The sequence below is a fragment of the Anabrus simplex genome, chromosome 1 (genome assembly GCF_040414725.1).
Source record: "Anabrus simplex isolate iqAnaSimp1 chromosome 1, ASM4041472v1, whole genome shotgun sequence".
In the NCBI taxonomy this organism is placed as follows: domain Eukaryota; kingdom Metazoa; phylum Arthropoda; class Insecta; order Orthoptera; family Tettigoniidae; genus Anabrus; species Anabrus simplex.
Window position 1 is genome coordinate 136,585,806 of NC_090265.1, and position 20,079 is coordinate 136,605,884.

The window sequence follows — 20,079 nt, forward strand, 5'->3', positions numbered from 1 at the left end:
TTCATGTTCTCCGCAATGTCCAGTGAATTACCAAGACGCAATTCGCGTGTTTCTACCTTCTTGATTCATTCTAGCTGGTATGATTTTGAAGTGTGTCTTGAAAAGTGTCAGTTCCTTCTGAACCGTTTCGTTGCCGAAAGAGTTCACGGCATTAATGACTTTACATTTTATTCAAGCCTGCTTGTAAAATATGTTAAAATATGCATAATAAAGTCGAAAACACACAATAAATCGGTAATTAGAAATCTTAAATATATGCAACTTGGACCATAAAATCTAAAGACAGGAACCGAATCAACGCCTTCGAAATCCGGTGTTTGAGAAGGATATTGCGAATGCCGTGGTCATTCAGGCGAGCAAATGATTCTGTCATCCGGGAAACTGGAATACAAGAAAGTGTACCAGAGAATCCTGCAATTCTTTGGTCTTTAACTGGACAAATTAATTGCCCAAGGAAAAGTTTCAGACACAAGGTCACGAGGAAGGGTCGCAAAAAGATGGGTTGATAAAGTAAGAGAGATCATTAACTTACCATTGAGAATTACAGTCCGGAAAACGCAAGTTCGTACAGAATGGCATCAGCTTATAAAAGAAACAACAAATGCCACGATACTCAGTCATGAATAGAACGACTGGAGAGAGAGCATGGTATATGCACTATTGAACTGAATAATTCGTCCAATTTCATCTTCAAACTCACTTCCTCGTAAGTTTTGGAGGTCTACTGTACATCTCGGCAAACAAAATATGCATTTACATACAAATTCGACGTCTAGTTCTTACCTAGGACGCAAAACATATGACGAGTGGAAAATCGAAGTGGATAGGTGCTGTCCTGACCTGTGGTGACTATCCTGGGGGTCTATACTCCAAATATCTGAAGATTCACACACAAACAATTGATTACTTGAAGAAACGTGCAGTCCTTCTTAAAGATAACATCTTACTATATCTCTCAATCATTTCAGGACTTCCAACCTCTCCTTCGTAGATGTTGCCGCTAGGCTGCGAAATACCCTCGCTGTCAACATTGGAGATTTGTATTCCGGTAGGAGATTTAAGATGGACTGCCGAAATGACTTGCTGAATGCTTCCAGCTGACCTGTATGATGAGTTTAGTGTGAATGAATGAGTGAACGAAAATATTTTCCTGAAAGTTAGAAATATATTTGCTAGGTATAGATTTTTACAGTAGCCTATTTTCTTATTTCATTATTACTATTCAAGCTTTATATTTGTTATTATTTTCATTTATACAGTACTAGCAAATGTGCCCATGCTTCGCTACGGTATTCTACCTTGTAGACTGATTTCTACGTAAATTACTGTACACGCAGTGAATAAGATTATATTAAATTGCATATTTCTTATAGTTATCTGAGATACACTACGGGGAGGACCCCATACGTTGTTTTCGATGTAAGGTGCGCGTTGGGGAATTTTGATGATAATGGCAGGCCACATTCTGGCCCCATTTCCTAATGCCAGTCACAATCGAGTTGGAGAGATTTGATTATAATATAGACATGGAGCTCTATCTAACGTATACGGGATCTAGATACGACAAAATGGCATAGGACCAAAGTTGTAGATCCCTCCAAATCGAGCTATGATTGTGATATGAGTTACAGTTTAGCCAACAATTACTCCGAAAGGAAGGTATACAACGTCATTAAAATTGCCTCCATGCTCCGATAAATTTCCTCCATCATTCTAAAAGTAAGCGAAATTATGTACATTACAAAAGTTGTTTAAAATGAAGGGAAGTTTCACATATACTCTAGGGATTTTACAGATAATCAATAGTATAAGAGAAAATTTTGAAAACCTCTTCTGGTTTTCCTATAAACCACGATTCTATTCAGTTATTTTTCGTATGCGTATCTAAACTTGCTCCTGGATGAGTATACTCTAAATATGAAGTTTGGTCTAGATCTATTCCACCGTTTCACCGTGATGGTGGAACAGACAAACAGACACGAAAACTAGAAACCACTTATACGGTCTTGAGTTGACCTAAAACGGATAAATATATGACAAATTGGCAAAACAAACGAAATGCAGATAGCGGACTCCCTACAGCTTTACTTACATAAGTTACTATCTGGTACATTTTATAATTATTTGTATTATTACTATTTCCACATGTTATTATAGTGCTATTAAAACAATGTGCGTGTTCTGACAGTTCGCAGCACGTGGCGCCGAACAAAGGAGTGGGAGCGCTGTGTTGCCACATGATCCGGCAGGAGTTACTACATCACAGTTAACATCTCTCGTTCTGCGCTAGGCTCTGCGGAAAATAATATCCATTAACGGCGATCATGAAAACGTTAGAAAAACGTTAAATATCGTTGCTATTATTCCAAGATGGCTCAGCAGTAATTTTATCAGCTCAAATATCGTAAGACAAACTCCTCATTCCCCTTCCTCATAGGCTTTAATCAGTCGGGTTTTGCCCGGTGTTGATAACCTGTCATGTGATGGTCCAATTACATCCACTCCCTATCTTTCCCCTTCACCTTCTTCCCAAGGCTCCTTTTCTTTCTTTTCTTTTTCTTTCCCTATTCTAATTACTGTAGCTTGAGAAATTTTAAAGCTGCTGCTGTTCTTTCTACAACTTTGTTAACTTCTATCAGTGGGCCTCCATTTTTCCCTTCAGCCTCAAAATATTCCCGTAAGGCACATACCATATCGCGAGCTTGACCACGAATAGCGAAGCCATGCCTCCCCATTACGCTCGCCTTTTTTCTAGGCGAATGAATTCTAGGTCGCCCTCGTTTAGCGGCGCTCTGAACGGGTTGCAACATTTTGAGTTCAGTAAATGAGACGGTGTTAAAATTACACTATACTGCACAATACTATAATTTACACTACACTAGAATGCCAGCCTCGATAATGATACACTTATTAACACGAACACAATAGCACTATAATATTTAGTTGATTTAAAAAACACACTATACAGACAATGAAATCTCTCAAAGTAGACATTGTTAGCCCAGCCACATGTGCTACGGTATACTATATTGGCAACGTGGAACTCGGACCGACCGCCTCAGGAAGCTTTCTGACAGCGGGGGTAGGAAAAGGGAGAGTGCATGCCGAGCTGGGATTGGCTGAAACGGGAGGCGTGTACTGGTTGCCATAGTAACTGCCACCTCCTACTACCACGCTGAGAGCTGTCAGAACACGCACATTGTTTTAATAGCACTATAGTACTATATTATTTTCCACTAACGAACAGTAAAAGAAAACTAGATTTAGTTGGAAAAACACCGTGTTGGAAAGAATGGTGCTTTACCTTAGTAAATTAATATTTCCCACTTGAGGTTATTGTTTGAATTACAAAGAGCCTACATCATCAATCTCCATAGACTCAACAGCTCTTTCACTACTAGTTTTATTTATCAAACTAAGCTTTCAGAGATCTCGGCACTTCTAGTTTTACGCAGAATCAGAACTAAAAATAAATAATATTACTGGCTTTACGTATCACTAATTACTTTTACGAACTACAGGGACGTGATAATTCATTCTCTAAATCCCACATGTTTTGACCGCGATTCGAACCATTGCCGCTTTGGTGAGAACACAGTGACAATGCCACTCAGCTAAAACATATTCAACTAGATTTTTAAGCAAAATATTTTGTTGTTATGGTCGAACTCAGTACCAATGAATAGCCCCCAATACCGGCATTCTTACTCCCTCGCTCCCATATCAGTACAGCTGCTCGTCGTATATTTCTAAAGTGCTAATGGTGTCGCTCCAGTAGTTTGGGATTCAGTCTTCGTTTTCTTTACATTGGTCTCAGCTTTCCCGATTTAATTATCTCCTTACTGCCAGACTCGTGCACACCCGTCTCTACACTTGATGCGAAGTTAATTCTTGAGCAACAAATTAAATTCCTTCTACAAAGACTGCTCGGCAAGGCGAGACGCCTTTGCCCACTCACTGAAATAAGAGTGTTGGAAAATTACGTACACAGTTTTGCTTAGCCAACTTGAGGAATACAAGTGAGTAAATATTTATTTATTTTTTTATATTACCTGATAGGTATCCCGGACATACGCTCTGGCTTCAAATTAGAGCATGGCAAGGGCACTTCCCTACAAGAAATGAAGGCCCCTGGAAGATGGTTCGGTCGTCCTTGCAGAACTCATTTCTAGTGCGGGCTGAGTGAACCTCAGGGCGATGTGTCTGTCCACAAGAGAATGCATTGTGTGTTTAAAAGATGCCCCTCAGTCAGTGCCAGTATAATATCTGTATTATTGTTTAGTTCTGTTAATACTTCGGCTTGGAAAATGATAGGGTACTAATAGCGATGCCCGGCTCCAGGCTGAATGGTTAGCGTGCTGGCCTTTGGTCAGAGGAGACCCGAGTTCGATTTCCGGCAGGGTCGGGAATGTTAACCATAATTGGTTGATTTCGCTGGCACAGGGGCTGGGTGTATGTTTCGTCTTCATCATCATTTCATCCTCATCACGACGTGCAGGTCGCCTACGGGAGTCGAATCAAAAGACCTGAATGTGGCGAGCCGAACTTGTCCTCGGACACTCCCGGCACTAAAAGCCATACTCCATTTCATTTCTACTAATAGCGATATCTTAGTCTATTGTCAATATCTCTTCCACAATCGCACACCCACTTTCCGTATATTGCAAAGTATTTGCAATTCAAATGCAGCGTTCCACATTCCATTTTGTTAGTACTCCTTTATAGTCTTGTTAGTCTCCTATCTAAATCTTTCAACTTGACGACGGAGAAATGTACCCACGTTCTCGACGTTGAACAGAAGACATCTTTGCTCTCTCACTTAGGAAGTCTTTATGTAATTACAGAAAAATAATAATAGTTTTTTGTAGGTTTTACTCAACTTTTTTCAATAATTCGTAACTTCGTAACAACACTTTATAAATGACTAAGGATGACCAGGCTAACGTCGTCGAGTATGATGCCTATATTATTGTTTAATTCTGTTTGGTAATACTCGTGTTTTGGAAAAGGGAGAGGATACGAATAGCGATATCTTATTGTTAACATCTCTTCCTCAATCGCACTCCCGCAACTTCTAGCCAGAGAGTGGACATAATCAATGGCTATTGCAAAGTAGTTGAAACGTCCATTATTTGCAGTTCAAATGTCGCGTTTCGCATTCCATTTTGTTAGTACTGTTGTAACGTTCCAGACGTCACAGTGTAATTATGTTAATTTTATTATATGTAATTAATTCAGGAATTTAACGTCATGATATTTATCTTGGTATGTAATTGTATTATAATTCATGGTTGATCATTTGCTCACTATCATTTCATTACTTTGTAACTACGACTTGTAAACGAGGGCTGAATATCCTAATATTCACTTAGATTCTTGCGACATTCGTTTAAATTTAACTTGCAGTAGATTTCCTCTATCTTGCCACATCACCGAGGAAGAAGGAAGGACAAATTTAGACATCAAATTCTGGGAAAAGCGAGCACGTGTTCAAGCGTTATAACGACAGCTACCGTATTTCGACCAGAATAATTCAAACTGATCACCGCCTATATTTTCAAAGGAGCGTCATGTTGCCATGGATACTGAGTGAAAGGGCTAATAGAAGAACAGTTGATATCATGGTTAAGACCCATCAACTCTAATATCTGGAGTGGGGAGAGACGTGTCAACTGATTGGACCACGTGTAGCGACCTGTAATTAGAGCCAGAGAAGGTTATAAAAGGGCGTGTTGGAGCTCTTGGCTTCATTCTTCTTGATTCTGCATTCATTATTATTATTCTTCTGGATTCTTGATTCTTCGATCTTGTATATCGCTATAGGTCTGTGAACTTGTCTTATGGTTGTTGTACCATAGTGGACTAGTGTGATAGTTTATCACTTCTACATTAATTACTTCGTTACCACGACGTGGTACTTAGGAATTTCTGAACGAGGAGTGTATAGCCACTCTCATCAGGACAGCTCGGCTACTAGACCGGTTTGTACCAGTCTAAGACAATAGGTAGTATTAAACTAGATAGAAATGAAACTTCAGGGCACATTTTCAGTAAAGTTGGAAGGATTATTAATTGTGTATCCTCTCCACATAACCCAAGGAGTTTTTTCTAACTATGACTTAGGGCTCATCTCCAATATATTTTTGCTATGGGCTTTACGTCGCACCGACACAGATAGGTCTTATGGCGACGATGGGATAGGAAAGGCCTAGGAGTTGGAAGGAAGCGGCCGTGGCCTTAATTAAGGTACAGCCCCAGCATTTGCCTGGTGTGAAAATGGGAAACCACGGAAAGCCATTTTCAGGGCTGCCGATAGTGGGATTCGAACCTACTATCTCCCGGATGCAAGCTCACAGCCGCGCGCATCTCCAATATATGGGATAGAGCATAATAGGGAGTGTTAGTGTCGAAGCCATCTTCCAATTAGTGGTCGGTGCACTTAGCAAGGCAGGAATGGTACTTAGCTGCAGATGAAGAGATCTCAAAGACGACCGGTGATGTTCCAGCTACAAGGATGGAAGCTTTCCAAGGACCATCAGAACAAGACTACATGGTGAGCAAGCGAGTTAAAAATATTGCAAGTTTTCGCGAAGTAGAGTCATTCAACTTTTTGTTAAATTCATTTCCTATTTTAAATTCAGTTCTCGTTAAACCGTCGTCATTTATATTCAATATAATAAATAGTATTTTTCTAGTTCACTTTAATCAATCTGCCTTAATTAGCCTTTTGATTTCTAATTCTCCGGCTTAATGATTAGTGCACTATCACCCCACCCCTGTGATAAGAGTCCGTCCAAGCTTGATTATAAATTTTTTTCTTTAAGTCATCAACTTAAAGATTGGCGCCCTTAGCTTGCATGGTTGCATTTCTCGTTCAATGATTGTTCTCCGAAAGGGGAAGTCACACTGTAGACCTTACCCAACCATGTTACTTTCCGTGCGAGTAGTGGCTGACTTCTACCTGCCATTGGCCAGTGCGCTGTGCAGCACTGTTCACACAGTGAATGGAAATACAGTACACTCATGTTCATAAAAACCAGAACACCTTGAAAGACTAGAGATACGAAGTTTATATTCACAGGATATGAGCATTATTATGTTCTTAAAAAATGATTAGCATGTGAACCATGTCGACCCTCAGGTTCAAGGTCCACATCGATATCTCGGCGCACCACCACCGACTGGTAAAATGTGCCTGCGGCTCTCGTTGTCAATATAAACCAAAGGTAATGGATCAGTGTGACTTGAGTATATGTGCAGGATGCCTCGCAGACATCTACGGGAACCGTACCGTCAAATGAGCGAGTTTGAAAGAGGGCGTATTATTGACATAAGAGAATGTGATGCATCCATCCGGCAAATTGCTGCCGGTGTGGGCGAAGTGTGTCGGCAGTGCAACGGGTGTGTATATAATGGTTCACAGAAGGCCGTAGGACACGACGAGATGGGTCTGGTCGCACCACCCAGACCCCCCGCCCCCCCGAGAAGATCGACACCTCATCCGATGGCATTGCAGGACAGATCTGCATCCTCCTCGGCTCTGGCGCAACAGTGGAACAGTAACACATTCTACACTATTAAGAGTGACAGTCCGTCGCCGTTGATTACGATCTAGGTAACCGGCGCGTCGTCCACTTCTCCGCCTACCTTCGACTAATGTGTATAAACATGATAGACTGCAGTGGTGTATGGAACGACGTCACTGGGGACAGAAATGGCAGCAGATAGTGTTTTCGGACGAATCCAGGTTCTGTTTATTTGGAAATGATGGCCGCATTTTGGTTCGCCGCAGACAGGGGGAGAGGCATCACATTGACAGGCCTTACGGTGTTGGGTACTATTGGGTACAACCACAAATCACAGCTGGTGCGTGTCCAGGGCACTGTGACCAGTTTGACCTATGTGAATGACATCCTGCGACCCGTAGGCGTACCCTTTCTGCATGACACCCCAGAAGACATATTTCAGCAGGACAAAGCGCTACTACATGTTGCTGCACGAAGACGTGCCTTCTTGTTGTCTCAGGATGTCAATCTGTTGCCCTGGCCCCCCCGATCACTGGACTTCTCGCCGATCGGGTGCGGCGCTGTGACCCAATGCCATCCACCAAAGATGAACTGTGAAACCAGGTGAATGCAGCTTGGATGCCTATACCGCAAGACGCCCAATCGTGCCTTGTACAAGTCAATGCCATCACACATGGAGAAAGTTATCTGTGCCCATAGAGGACCCACTGCCTACTAGGCAACACGACACATGCTGAACCTAGGTGACTGAAATGCTAATCGTTTCTGCAGAACATACTAATGAACATGTCCTGTGAATATAAACTTCCTATCTCTAGTCTTTCAAGGTGTTCTGTTTTTTTATGAACATGAGTGTATATCTTCATTGCCACCCTTTTCGCGTCCAGAACCTTCGAAAAATATAATAACAATGATGTAATTGGTTTAAAGACCCACCAACTACTTTTACGCTTTTCAGAGACGCCAAGGTGCCGGAATTATGTCCCATAGAAATTACTTTGCGTGCCGGTAAATCTACCGACACAAGGCTCTAGTATTTGAGTACCGTACCTTCTAGTACAGTACCACCGAAATGAGTCGAGATGGAATTCGCTAGTTCGCTCAGAAATTCAACACTCTATCGCCTGTACCACTTAGCTGAGCCATCGAAGAGACATTAAAAATAGAAGTAACCTTTTCCTATGCCTTGCAGACCTACTACCATCAGGGTTGGAGGAGGGTGAATTTACTTATGAAAGACAATAATGAATTCGAGGCGCAAGTGTGGAAGCAATCCCAGACTCGTCACACAAATGTCTCAAGGATCGATTGTGGCATGAAGACACTAGAGCAGTAGTAAACAGCTAACTTCAGAGGAACGGTTGCCTACGAGGAAATAATAATTTCATACCATTTGTTTACAAGTTGATTTAGTCGCACCGACATAGATACTGTAGGTTTTATGGCGACGGTGGGACAGGAATGGACTAGGAATCTGAAGGAAGTGGCCGTGGTCTTAATTAAGGCACAGCCCCAGCATTTGGCTGGTGTGAAAATGGGAAACCACGGTAAACCATTTTCGGGCTGCCTGCAGTGGAGTTGGAACCAATTATCTCACGAATCCAAGCTCACAGCTGTGCACCTCAAATCGCACAGCTAACTCTCTCGATAATTTCATATCATTGAAGATTTATTTTCGTGTATTATTGCGTGTGGTACCTATTCCAAATTTAACATTGAACAATAAAGTAACAAGCAAAAGCTAGCAAGCTTGCTTTTCATGACAGTTTGTGCCGAGATCGTAGCAGTGGAACCTCTAACGTTTTAAGTAGAATCCGAAGCATCCTGCATGCACTGGCCAGGATTCGAACGACCTTGGTGTGAAACCAGTGACGATCTCACTGAGCTATCACACCACCCAATTATGTATCATCCTAATATATCTATGCAGGGAGTGGGGAATCATGTTCAGAATGCCACGACAGTGTTATTGGTCATGTCGGGATTCACCTTAAGCTTTCAAGATCCTTCACAGCGTGGGAGTTAGTTTATGAAATCATCGACCCCCTTGGCTTATAATTATGGCACCTTATGACCGCAGCTACTGTACGCTTAACCTACCTCCTTTTATTTTCATACCCGACATGAGTGATAAATGAACACAATGTTTAATAAAATTGATTGCAGAGTTAAAATATGTTCTGTACTGCCATTGTTTGAAACTAACGCATACTGTATTTTTGTCTTACAGGTAATAGAACCAGTCATCTACATCCTGTGCTTCCCAACCACGCCCTCGAACGTGTGGTAAGCTGGAAGAAACATTTTTGTGCGTTCAAACTAACTTTGCTCTTCACATTTAACCTGTTATTCCTACTTAGAGTGTTCTAACATACAGTTGACACCAGATTCTTCTGGACCTATATGCCCGAAAAATAATTTATCCAGGGAAATGTTCGATAAATGTCCATAAAATCATTAAGGAAAAGATTAGGTAAACAGTCCTAAATGCAGATTATTTATTTATTTATTTATTTATTTATTTATTTATTTATTTATTTATTTATTTATTTATTTATTTATTTATTTATTTATTGCTACTTGTTTAACGTTGCGCTAACATATCAAAGACTTTGGGCGACGAAAGGATGGGAAGGTTGGGATTGGGAAGGTAGCAGTGATGGCCGTGATTAAGGTACAGCCCCAGCATTTGCCTGATATGAAAATGAGGAAACCACGGAAAACCATCTTCAGGGCTGCCGACGGTGGGATTCTAAACCACTATCTCCAGAATGCAAGTTTACAGCTGCGCGACCCTAACCGTACGGCCAACTAAGCGAGTTGAAGGTGATTGATTGATTGATTGATTGATTGATTGATTGATTGATTGATTGATTGATTGATTGATTGATTGATTGATTGATTGATTGATTGATTGATTGATTGATTGATTGAGCTGGCTACGTTGCTTGTGTCACGTAGCTCTGAGCTTGCATTCGAGAGAGAGTGGGTTCGAAGCCTACAGTCGGTACCTTTGAAGTTGGTTTCTCCGCGGTTTCCCGTTTACACACCAGGCACATGTCCGCCTCCCTAGAGTAACTGTTATTGCAGATAGCTGCTTTCCTTGTTGGCCCGAGTTCGATTCTCAATACTGCTAGGAATTTAAGAATGGTAGGAAGACTGGTATGGTACGTGTACCTCACCTCCATTGGACGTGTGTCTGAAAATAGCTGCACCACTTCGGGATGAGGACACGAGTTTACTTTCTTTTTTACCATGCAGTTGCTAGGGTTGTACCTTAATTAATGCAAGGGACACTTATTTTCCTATTCCTAGCCCTGTCCTATCCCATCGTCACCATACGACTTGTCTGTATCGGTGCAACGTAAAACAAATAGCAAAGAAAAAGTTACTCTCATTCTCGAAGACCATCAGTATCAACAACATGAACCGCGCATATAAGCGATAGAGGGTTGGTTATCTTTTTCTTTCTCTCTTAATCTGTTTACCCTCCAGGGTTGGTTTATCTCTCGGACTCAGCGAGGGATCCCACCTCTACCGCCTCAAGGGCAGTGTCCTGGAGCGTGAGACACTGGGTCGGGGGTACAACTGGGGAGAATGATCAGTACCTCACCCAGGTGGTCTCATCTGCTATGCTGAACAGGGGCCTTGGTGGGGGATTGGAAGATTGGAAGGGATAGACAAGGAAGAGGGAAGGAAGCAGCCGTGGCCTTTAAGTTAGGTACAATCCCGGCATTTGCCTGGAGGAGAAGCGGGAAACCACGGAAAACCACTTCCAGGATGGCTGATGTGGGAATCGAACCCACCTCTACTCAGTTGACCTCCCGAGGCTGAGTGGACCCCGTTCCAGCCCTCGTAACACTTTTCAAATTTCGTGGCAGAGCCGGGAATCGAACCCGGGACTCCGGGGTTTGCAAGTAATCACACTAACCACTACACCACAGGGGTGGACGAGGGTTGGCTATACTAATAAATAATATGAAAATAAATAATTCGATATCTCGCGCCGTTGTCATGTTATCAACTACTGGAGTTAGCCAATCAGATCGCTTGGTGAGCGAATTCAATTGGGCTTTGCGAGGCGGTGTTGTTAAACCTGCACATGATTTAAGACCGGCTTGAGAGCCATCAGCTGGTGTCAGTGTATCGCACTTGCTATGGTGCGACCGTGTCACCTCCGAGGTCGCCCCTTTTTCCATTGGTGCTCTCAAATTATATTAGGGGCCCTATGACCTTCGATGTTGTGCCCCTTAAAACAACAAGCATCATCAAATTATATTTTTCAAAATGTATCGTCCGTCTCCGTGGTGTAGTGGTTAGCGTGATTAACTGCCATCCCCGGAGGCCTGGGTTGGAATCCCGGCTCTACCACGAAATTCGAACTTTTTTACGAAGGCTGGAACGAGGTCCACTTAGCCTCGAGATGTCAAGTGAATAGAGGCGTGTTCGATTCCCTCCTCAGGCGTCTTCCAAGTGGTTTTCCGTGGTTTCCCACTTCTCCTCCAGGCGAATGCCGGGATGGTAAGTTAAGGTCACAGTGGCTTCCTTTCCTCTTCCTTATCTATCTGTCCTTTCCAACCTTTGAATCCCCTCATAAGGCCCCTGTCAGCGTAGCAGGTGATGTCGCCTGAGCGAGGTACTGGTCCTCCTTCCCAGTCCTATTCCCCCGACCCAAAGTCTCACGCTCCAGGATACTGCCCTTGAGGCGAAAGAGGTGGGGATCCCTCGCTGAGTCCGAGGGAAAAACCAACCCTCGAGGGTAAACAGATTAAGAAAGAAAGAAAAAAGAAAGAATTTAAGCCGAAACTACCTGATTCCTCGTTGAATACGTCTTTGAAATGGGTAGTCATGAGGTAAGTTGAGAAAGTACCATAATGCACAAAAATGATATTACCTGGAAACCTGTAACAATGAGACGAATAATTTAGGTAGTCCTAGCAATGTACAGAAGAAAGTTCAAAGAATGGACTGATGTGGTGGTGGTGGTGATTATTGTTTTAAGAGGAAGTACAACTAGGCAACCATCCTCTATATAACACTAATCAGAGGGAAAATATGGAAGGGATCCGACACTTCGAAAAATGAAGATATCGGCCAAAGAAAGACAAGGGCCACGAAGGGCGTGAAAATGAAAAACTCCCTAGCCCTCGCAAACCTAATAGCGTCGGGGTCGGAAAAGAACAAGAGTTGACCAAGAGAGGTCGAATAGGATAGATGAAAGTGAGGAGCCTGGCACAAGTAAGTGGACTGATGTGGGCCCCATTCTCTCCCCTTCCCCTAAGCACCGAGATGGGGAGATTGGTCATAATCAACTTAAGTAACTTTGTAAGTTACAAACGCTTCGACCGATCCTGTTGAAATAAAAATAAATTTCTAAATATGTGTCGAACATTTCTTTCAATATATTTTACGGAGTTTTGACGATCCTTCAAGCTGATTTTTCTACTCAAAGATGTAGCGTGTTTTACTATGCACTCAATTTATCGAACTGTATGCCATTTTACGTTATTGACTGCATACCGCGCAGGATTCATCAATGTATTGCAGCTCAGGGTGGGCCAAACTCAGACAGTACAGTCGAGTAAGCTATTGGCTTTCATTGTTGGAGGCACAATAACTGCTCGACGTTGTGTGTGGATAGGTACATTATAGTTTACCAGTTATTTGTTATGATGATGATGATTATTATTATTATTATTAGTAGTAGTAGTAGTAATAGTAGTAGTAGCAGATTTCATGTGTCTTCTCCTTGGCTGAACGTTCAGCGTACTTGTCTTCGGTTCAGAGGGCCCCGGGTTCGATTCCTAGTCGGGCCGGTGAATTCAACCGAATCCGGTAAATTCCACCAGCTCAGTGATTGGGTGTTTGTGTTCGTCTTAATACACATCTTGAATTACATACAACACATCACACTACAGACCACCACTGAAACACGCAGCACTGGATACATCCTCCCACTTACGGTTGGCGTCAGGAAAGGCATTCGGCTGTTAAACAGGACTTAATCCAGACATAGTGCCGACTCCACGTGGGAAAGGCCATAAAGAAGAAGAAAATACTACATGTAATATACATCGTGTTCTGTTTGATAATTTTCGCCGTGTCCGTCCATCCATTAATAATCACAAGAAAGCAGAGGTGGGTGACCTAGCCTTGGATCTGGATATAGGGCATACACATGTCACAGCGGTCGTAATATTGAGGGCTTTTGTCTGCTAAGGCGATTGATAATCACTCAGATGGTCTACAAGCAGAGATGATAGAAAAGACAAGACAATGTATTTTTCATTTAAATAACCACGGATTGGAAATCAATAGTTGAAGTACTTTTTGAGATTGTTGAGAGTAAAACTATAGACCTCGTGCGCATGATGTGTGCTACGCTCTGGCGGCAAGTCACTTAAACAGTCAGGGGGAGTCGCAGTCGAGTGCCTGTGCCTGTGTTGGTCTTGTTTATACTGTTTGTACTGTTCTCGAAACAGTAGAATAAAATTTTCTGTGGTTGATTGCAACTTCACGTATATTAACTGTCCTTCTGGCACTAAGTTTTTTGTGTTTCTAAATAAAAACCAGCATGAAATTAGAAGCCGCCTCTGTGGTGTAGTGGTTAGCGTGATTAGCTGCCACCCCCGGAGGTCCGGGTTCGATTCCCGGCTCTGCCACGAAATTTGAAAAGTGGTACGAGGGCTGGAACGGGGTCCACTCAGCCTCGGGAGGTTAACTGAGTAGAGGTGGGTTCGATTCCCACCTCAGCCATCCTCGAAGTGGTTTTCCGTGGTTTCCCACTTCACCTCCAGGCGAATGCCGGGATGGTACCTAACTTAAGGCCACGGCCGCTTCCTTCCCTCATCCTTGCCTATCCCTTCCAATCTTCCCATCCCCCTACAAGGCCCCTGTTCACCATAGCAGGTGAGGCAGCCTGGGCGAGGTACTGGTCATACTCCCCAGTTGTATCCCCCGACCGAGAGTCTGAAGCTCCAGGACACTGCCCTTGAGGCGGTAGAGGTGGGATCCCTCGCTGAGTCCGAGGGAAAAGCCGAACCTGGAGGGTAAACAGATGATGATGATGATGATGAAAACGGAGACAACAAACTAGTACCACAGAAGATTTTTCGAAATCATACAGTGATTCAAGCACACAGACTGAAGTAATGATCACCAATGGTAACAAAACCAATGTGAACGTCTTATTTTCTGCTCTGAAAAATAATTGTGAAGCGGAGGTTCAAACAAGTTTGCCAATGCCTCGAGTGAATATGCAGACGACGACTGACACTTATTTTAAGAGAGATTGTGGTGTTCACGTGGACTTCGTTGACACCAGACATTCATACATTCCATGGATACAGGTCAGTGAAAGACGAGGAACAAACAGCATCTTCTTGAAATGGCAGGTGTTAAGTTTGCAGTGTTTCATATTCTCTTATCCTTATTACCCTCTCTTCATCAGAACTGTAGTCCGACTCGTTGGCTGACCGGTCAGCGTACTGGCCTTCGGTTCAGAGGGTCCCAGGTTCGATTCCCGGCCGGGTCGGGGATTTTAACCTTAATTGGTTAATTCCCACGGCACGGGGGCTGGATGTATGTGTTGTCTTCATCATCCTTTCATCCTCATCACGACGCGCAGGTCGCCTACGGGAGTCAAATTGAAAACCTGCACCTGGCGAGCCGAACCCGTCCTGGGATATCCCGGCACTAAAAGCCATACGACATTCCATTTTTCATCAGAACTGTACATTTACTGAAGAAAGCATGCTGCTTCTACTGCTAATGAAATGTAAAATCGGTATTAGTTTAGCCACTCTAGGCGTAATTTTTAACTGTCATAGGACTACAGCAACTGCTATTTTTAAACTCGCTCTCCATCATATTTTTGATAAAACAAAGGAGTGGATTTTCTGGCCACAGTGATCCACTAACAAAAGCACAATGCCTAATGCTCTTAAAACACGCCTGAAAATTGCTCGTGCATTGTAGATTGCAGTGAAGTGCCCTGTGAAAGACCTAACAGTGCTCGTCAAAGAATTTTAATGTTTTCTCATTACAAGAATTAATTTACAGTCAAATTTCTTGTTGCCATTAGTCCATCAGGTTACATTTCTTTTACAAGTAGTACTCCTCAAGTGCCTTCCGTTAATTAGCTCTGCCATATCTCACTGCAGGAGCGTTTAAATTCTTAGATGAAAGAAACGCTAATGTCAGCCTTTCGTAATCTCCACTCTGTATGGTTCTGATCTGGTGTATTACATTCTGGCTGGCCGAAATGCTTAACTTCCTTTGCTGGAACCAGGAAGGTCATAAAGATTGTTCCTGTCAATTTGTTACTTTAACATTTTCACAACAAAATTTCAATAAATCATTTGGCAACATGTACTCATAATTTGTGGAAGCTAGTGATATGTTACCACCGGGCAAATTATTCACCAGATAGCATCTTAATAGTTTATTAACTGTTTGTTTGCCCAACTGGTTAAGACACTGAAATAAGAGGTCCATTAGTTCTACGGCGCTTTCAAGATTTTCGAGAAAGCACAGTCTATGACCTTAACTTTTACTTGAGGATTCAACATTTTCACTTTCCGACGCGTAATAAATTGGTCGCTTATTTGGTGGTCCATTTAGTATTTCTTCTACATTTCCTCCTTTAAAATACTACTCCGCAATATTTTTTTTTAGGTTCCTTCCATTGTTGCAGATAGGAAGTCTGGGAAGAATCTCTCTCAGTATTGATATAAATACACAATGCAGCAATATGTTTATAGCACTGTGAAAGTCCGGCTTTGCAATCGCACTCATCTGATTTAACCTTTCTGCCGCTATCAGTCTGTAAAAAGATTAATCTTGTGTAAATTATTTGTAAAAACAATTAAGACTACAATAGATACAAATACTGTGCTATGTTATTATACAGAAAAGAGAAAACATTTGCTTACTTTAATTTTAACAGCATAAGGCGCCCGATGGACGTTTGTTTCTCTTGCTTGTAGTATGTGATGACTGTCACAGTTTTTTTTTTTTTTTTTTTGCACCCTTCTTTAAAGTAGAAGCTCTGAAATACGATGCATCCCACTGAACTTATCGAACTTATACACAAACACCTAGAGACGACATTTGAACATTTAAACATTCAATTCTTCCCTGCGCTTGTAGTTACACAAGCTACTACCGTCCCCCTGAAACACTAGACAAGTCACCGCTACGAGAGCCAGCAACTAAAATCACATGATGCGCACGAGCTCAATACCAAGTAAATTTAATTTTACTCACTCTGATACTATGTGCACGTTCGAAGACCCCAGGGTATGCGCTGTAGAGAGTGCGCAGCGGTAATCACCCGAGCAATGAGTTTTTTTATCGGGGGTTATTGAAGGCTCATACACTATGCTGAACAGAGCCCTCGTACCACTTTTCAAATTTCAGGGCAGCCGGGAATCGAACCGGTTCCCCGGGGCTGGCAGCTAATTGCACTAATCACTACACCAAAGTGGTTGACTTCGGCTTAAATACTCGGTCGAAATGAGTGATGGTAAGTCCGGTGAGACAGGAAAATACAGTCAACTCCCTATACAGGTGAAGCGTAATTCGCGCACTCGGGCGTCGCAGCGCGACTCCTCACATGCCAGCAATAAAAAAATGTCTCTTACAAATTTTCGTCTTGCGAGTATATCCGGTAGAAAACGGACGTTGAAGAGTAACAATCTGGCAACACTGTAACCATATGTAGGGTAACTACCGCTGTCAGCACATTTTCGTCGTGCTGTACAGTTGGTGCAGTGGTTAGAGTTTTTGGTTGGTATGCAGGAGGTCGAAGGTTCGATCCTGGGTTGAGCCGCATTTTTTATTTGCTAATTTCCATCTGACATTACCTACTGTCATCATCATCATCATCTGTTTACCCTCCAGGTTCGGTTTTTCCCTCGGACTTAGCGAGGGATCCCACCTCTACCGCCTCAAGGGCAGTGTCCTGGAGCTTCAGACTCTTGGTCGGGGGATACAACTGAGGAGTATGACCAGTACCTCGCCCAGGCGGCCTCACCTGCTATGCTGAACAGGGGCCTTGTGGAGGGAGGGGAAGATTGGAAGGGATAGGCAAGGAAGAGGGAAGGAAGCGGCCGTGGCCTTAAGTTAGGTACCATCCCGGCATTCGCCTGGAGGAGAAGTGGGAAACCACGGAAAACCACTTCCAGGATGGCTGAGGTGGGAATCGAACCCACCTCTACTCATTTGACCTCCCGAGGCTGAGTGGACCCCGTTCCAGCCCTCGTACCACTTTCCAAATTTCGTGGCAGAGCCGGGAATCGAACCCGGGCCTCCGGGGGTGGCAGCTAATCACACTAACCACTACACCACAGATTACCTACTGTAATACAGTAAAACACCGTTTCTGAGGTTACATGTATCCTACATTTACGACATTTTGTAACATTTTGTAACGCTGAAACAACAAATATGTGGTTAGACTAATAAGAAATAGACACCTGAAACAAACAGGTTTCACATCTAGTAGATGAAGTGGTGCGAATAAATTCACGCCCACGACGTGGAAAGGGCGCCTTTCAAAGCTGACCAATGAAAACGATTGTTCGTCCATTTCTAGGATCGTAGTATGTAAGTGCAAATGGTTTCTAGAGGACCCACTGCAATCGCTGTTGACGATTAAGATGCCAGATACCATACCACCTGGAATACATTTACGAAATAAAAAACATACGCCTCATCCCAGGATCGACCACTCGACCTCCTGCGTGCTAACCCGAAACTCTATCCACTGCACCAACTGTACAGTACTACTAATTTCTGCTGACAGAGGTACTTACCCTACATGTGGTTACATTGTTGCCAGATTGCTACTCTTCAACGTCGTTTTTCTGCCGAATATACTCGCAAGACGAAATTTTGTACGAGACAGTTTTTTATTGCTGACATGTGAGGAGTCGCGCTGCGACGCCCGAGTGCCCGAATTACGCTTCACCCTGTATAACGCCACCCGATACTCCGCCATCCTCAGTTGTCAACCGTGATAAGCAATGAACGGATAATCCTTACGGAAATATTATAGTAACTACCTCCATATAATGCCATCCCCGCCTACCGCCGTGAGCCATTGCTACAGGTACAGAAATGTGCTCGATATATCTCCAACCGCTGGTTTAAAATTATTGGCAGCAACGAGGAAACCTTCCCTTTGAATGGGAACATGGCTCTTATCTGATCCTTGCTACCGCCCCTCGTTACCTGTAGCTCACTATTTCGAGTGGCAAGGTGCCGGGGATTCAACCTTTTTGCCATAGATGGAAACTTCTTTTAAGGTGTACCATAATGGAATGTTCCAGAGAAAAGCTTTGAAAGCCTGGACAAAGCAGTTTGATGATAAAGATCTGCATAGTAGCGCACATTGACCTGCTTTAAACTCTGTCTGTCCTATGCGTACAAGTTTCCACGTTGAATAAATAAACTGTGCCATGTGTAAAAGAAAAGCGAGAAATGTGTATTATCGGCACACTTTTTCTGGTTAGATTTGTGTACGAGAGTGAGGAGTAAGGAGGGAGCTCTCCCGGTTCCGGTACTGCTGCCAACTGAATGAAAATGAAATCTGAATTGAATCGAGAATATGATCAATCCATATGAAATTTCTAAACCGTTATCATCTTAAGCCAACAACTGTGTCACACACATATTATACAACATTATATAACATTTCTCGATGCGAATCTTGTTCCTAGCATGAATTCTATAGTTTGGCTTTGCTGTGTAAACAACAACAGTACTAGTACGTAAAGTGTACGCCAGATGTCGCAGAGCGATGCATAAGCGATTCATAGTTTGTGTTTCAAAGGTTGCCAGTACGAATCTCGAAGATTGCCGAGGTCGACCGATTCAGCACTAGGGTTATGCTATGTTAGTCGGAAGAACATTTCAAACCATTTTTGTGGGGGAAAGCCATAAGCAGAGGAAATATTTGAGTATGTAACACCTGTCACGGGATTGTTTTAATGCAAAATACAGAGATTTAAATTTAAATTTTGATTAATACTCTTCCAGAAAATCCCTACACACCACCTAGACGCTTGAATCATTCACCTTGCTGTTTTAAAATAGTGACCTCGATTTAACACCACCTTCTATATAGCGTCAACAAATGCTCTGAACAAACGATATCGTTATAATGAGGGATAACTGTATATCTGGAATGTGCTGAACGGTTCTCTTCTGCTACGCTCTCCTCTGGATAAGCAAATATCACACCCTAGTGAAGCACCTAATCGAACAATTGGCTTGACATGTAAAGAGATTATCAAGAATTAAATTTCCTTGAACCCTTCATAGTGGGTGTGATCGAGTTCCGTTGTTGAGGGTGTACAGACCCGCTACCTTCCTGTTTCATTTCCCCACTGCCAAGTGCCCTAGCAACCACATCAGAGTGGGGAGTCCCACTCGTTCAAGGGCCCTTCACGATCCCAATCTAGGAGCTCTCACACAGTTAACATTGTTATGTAAGAGTCATCGAGGGCACTCCATTGTATTCTCCAGATCGCCGGCATATGATTTGTTC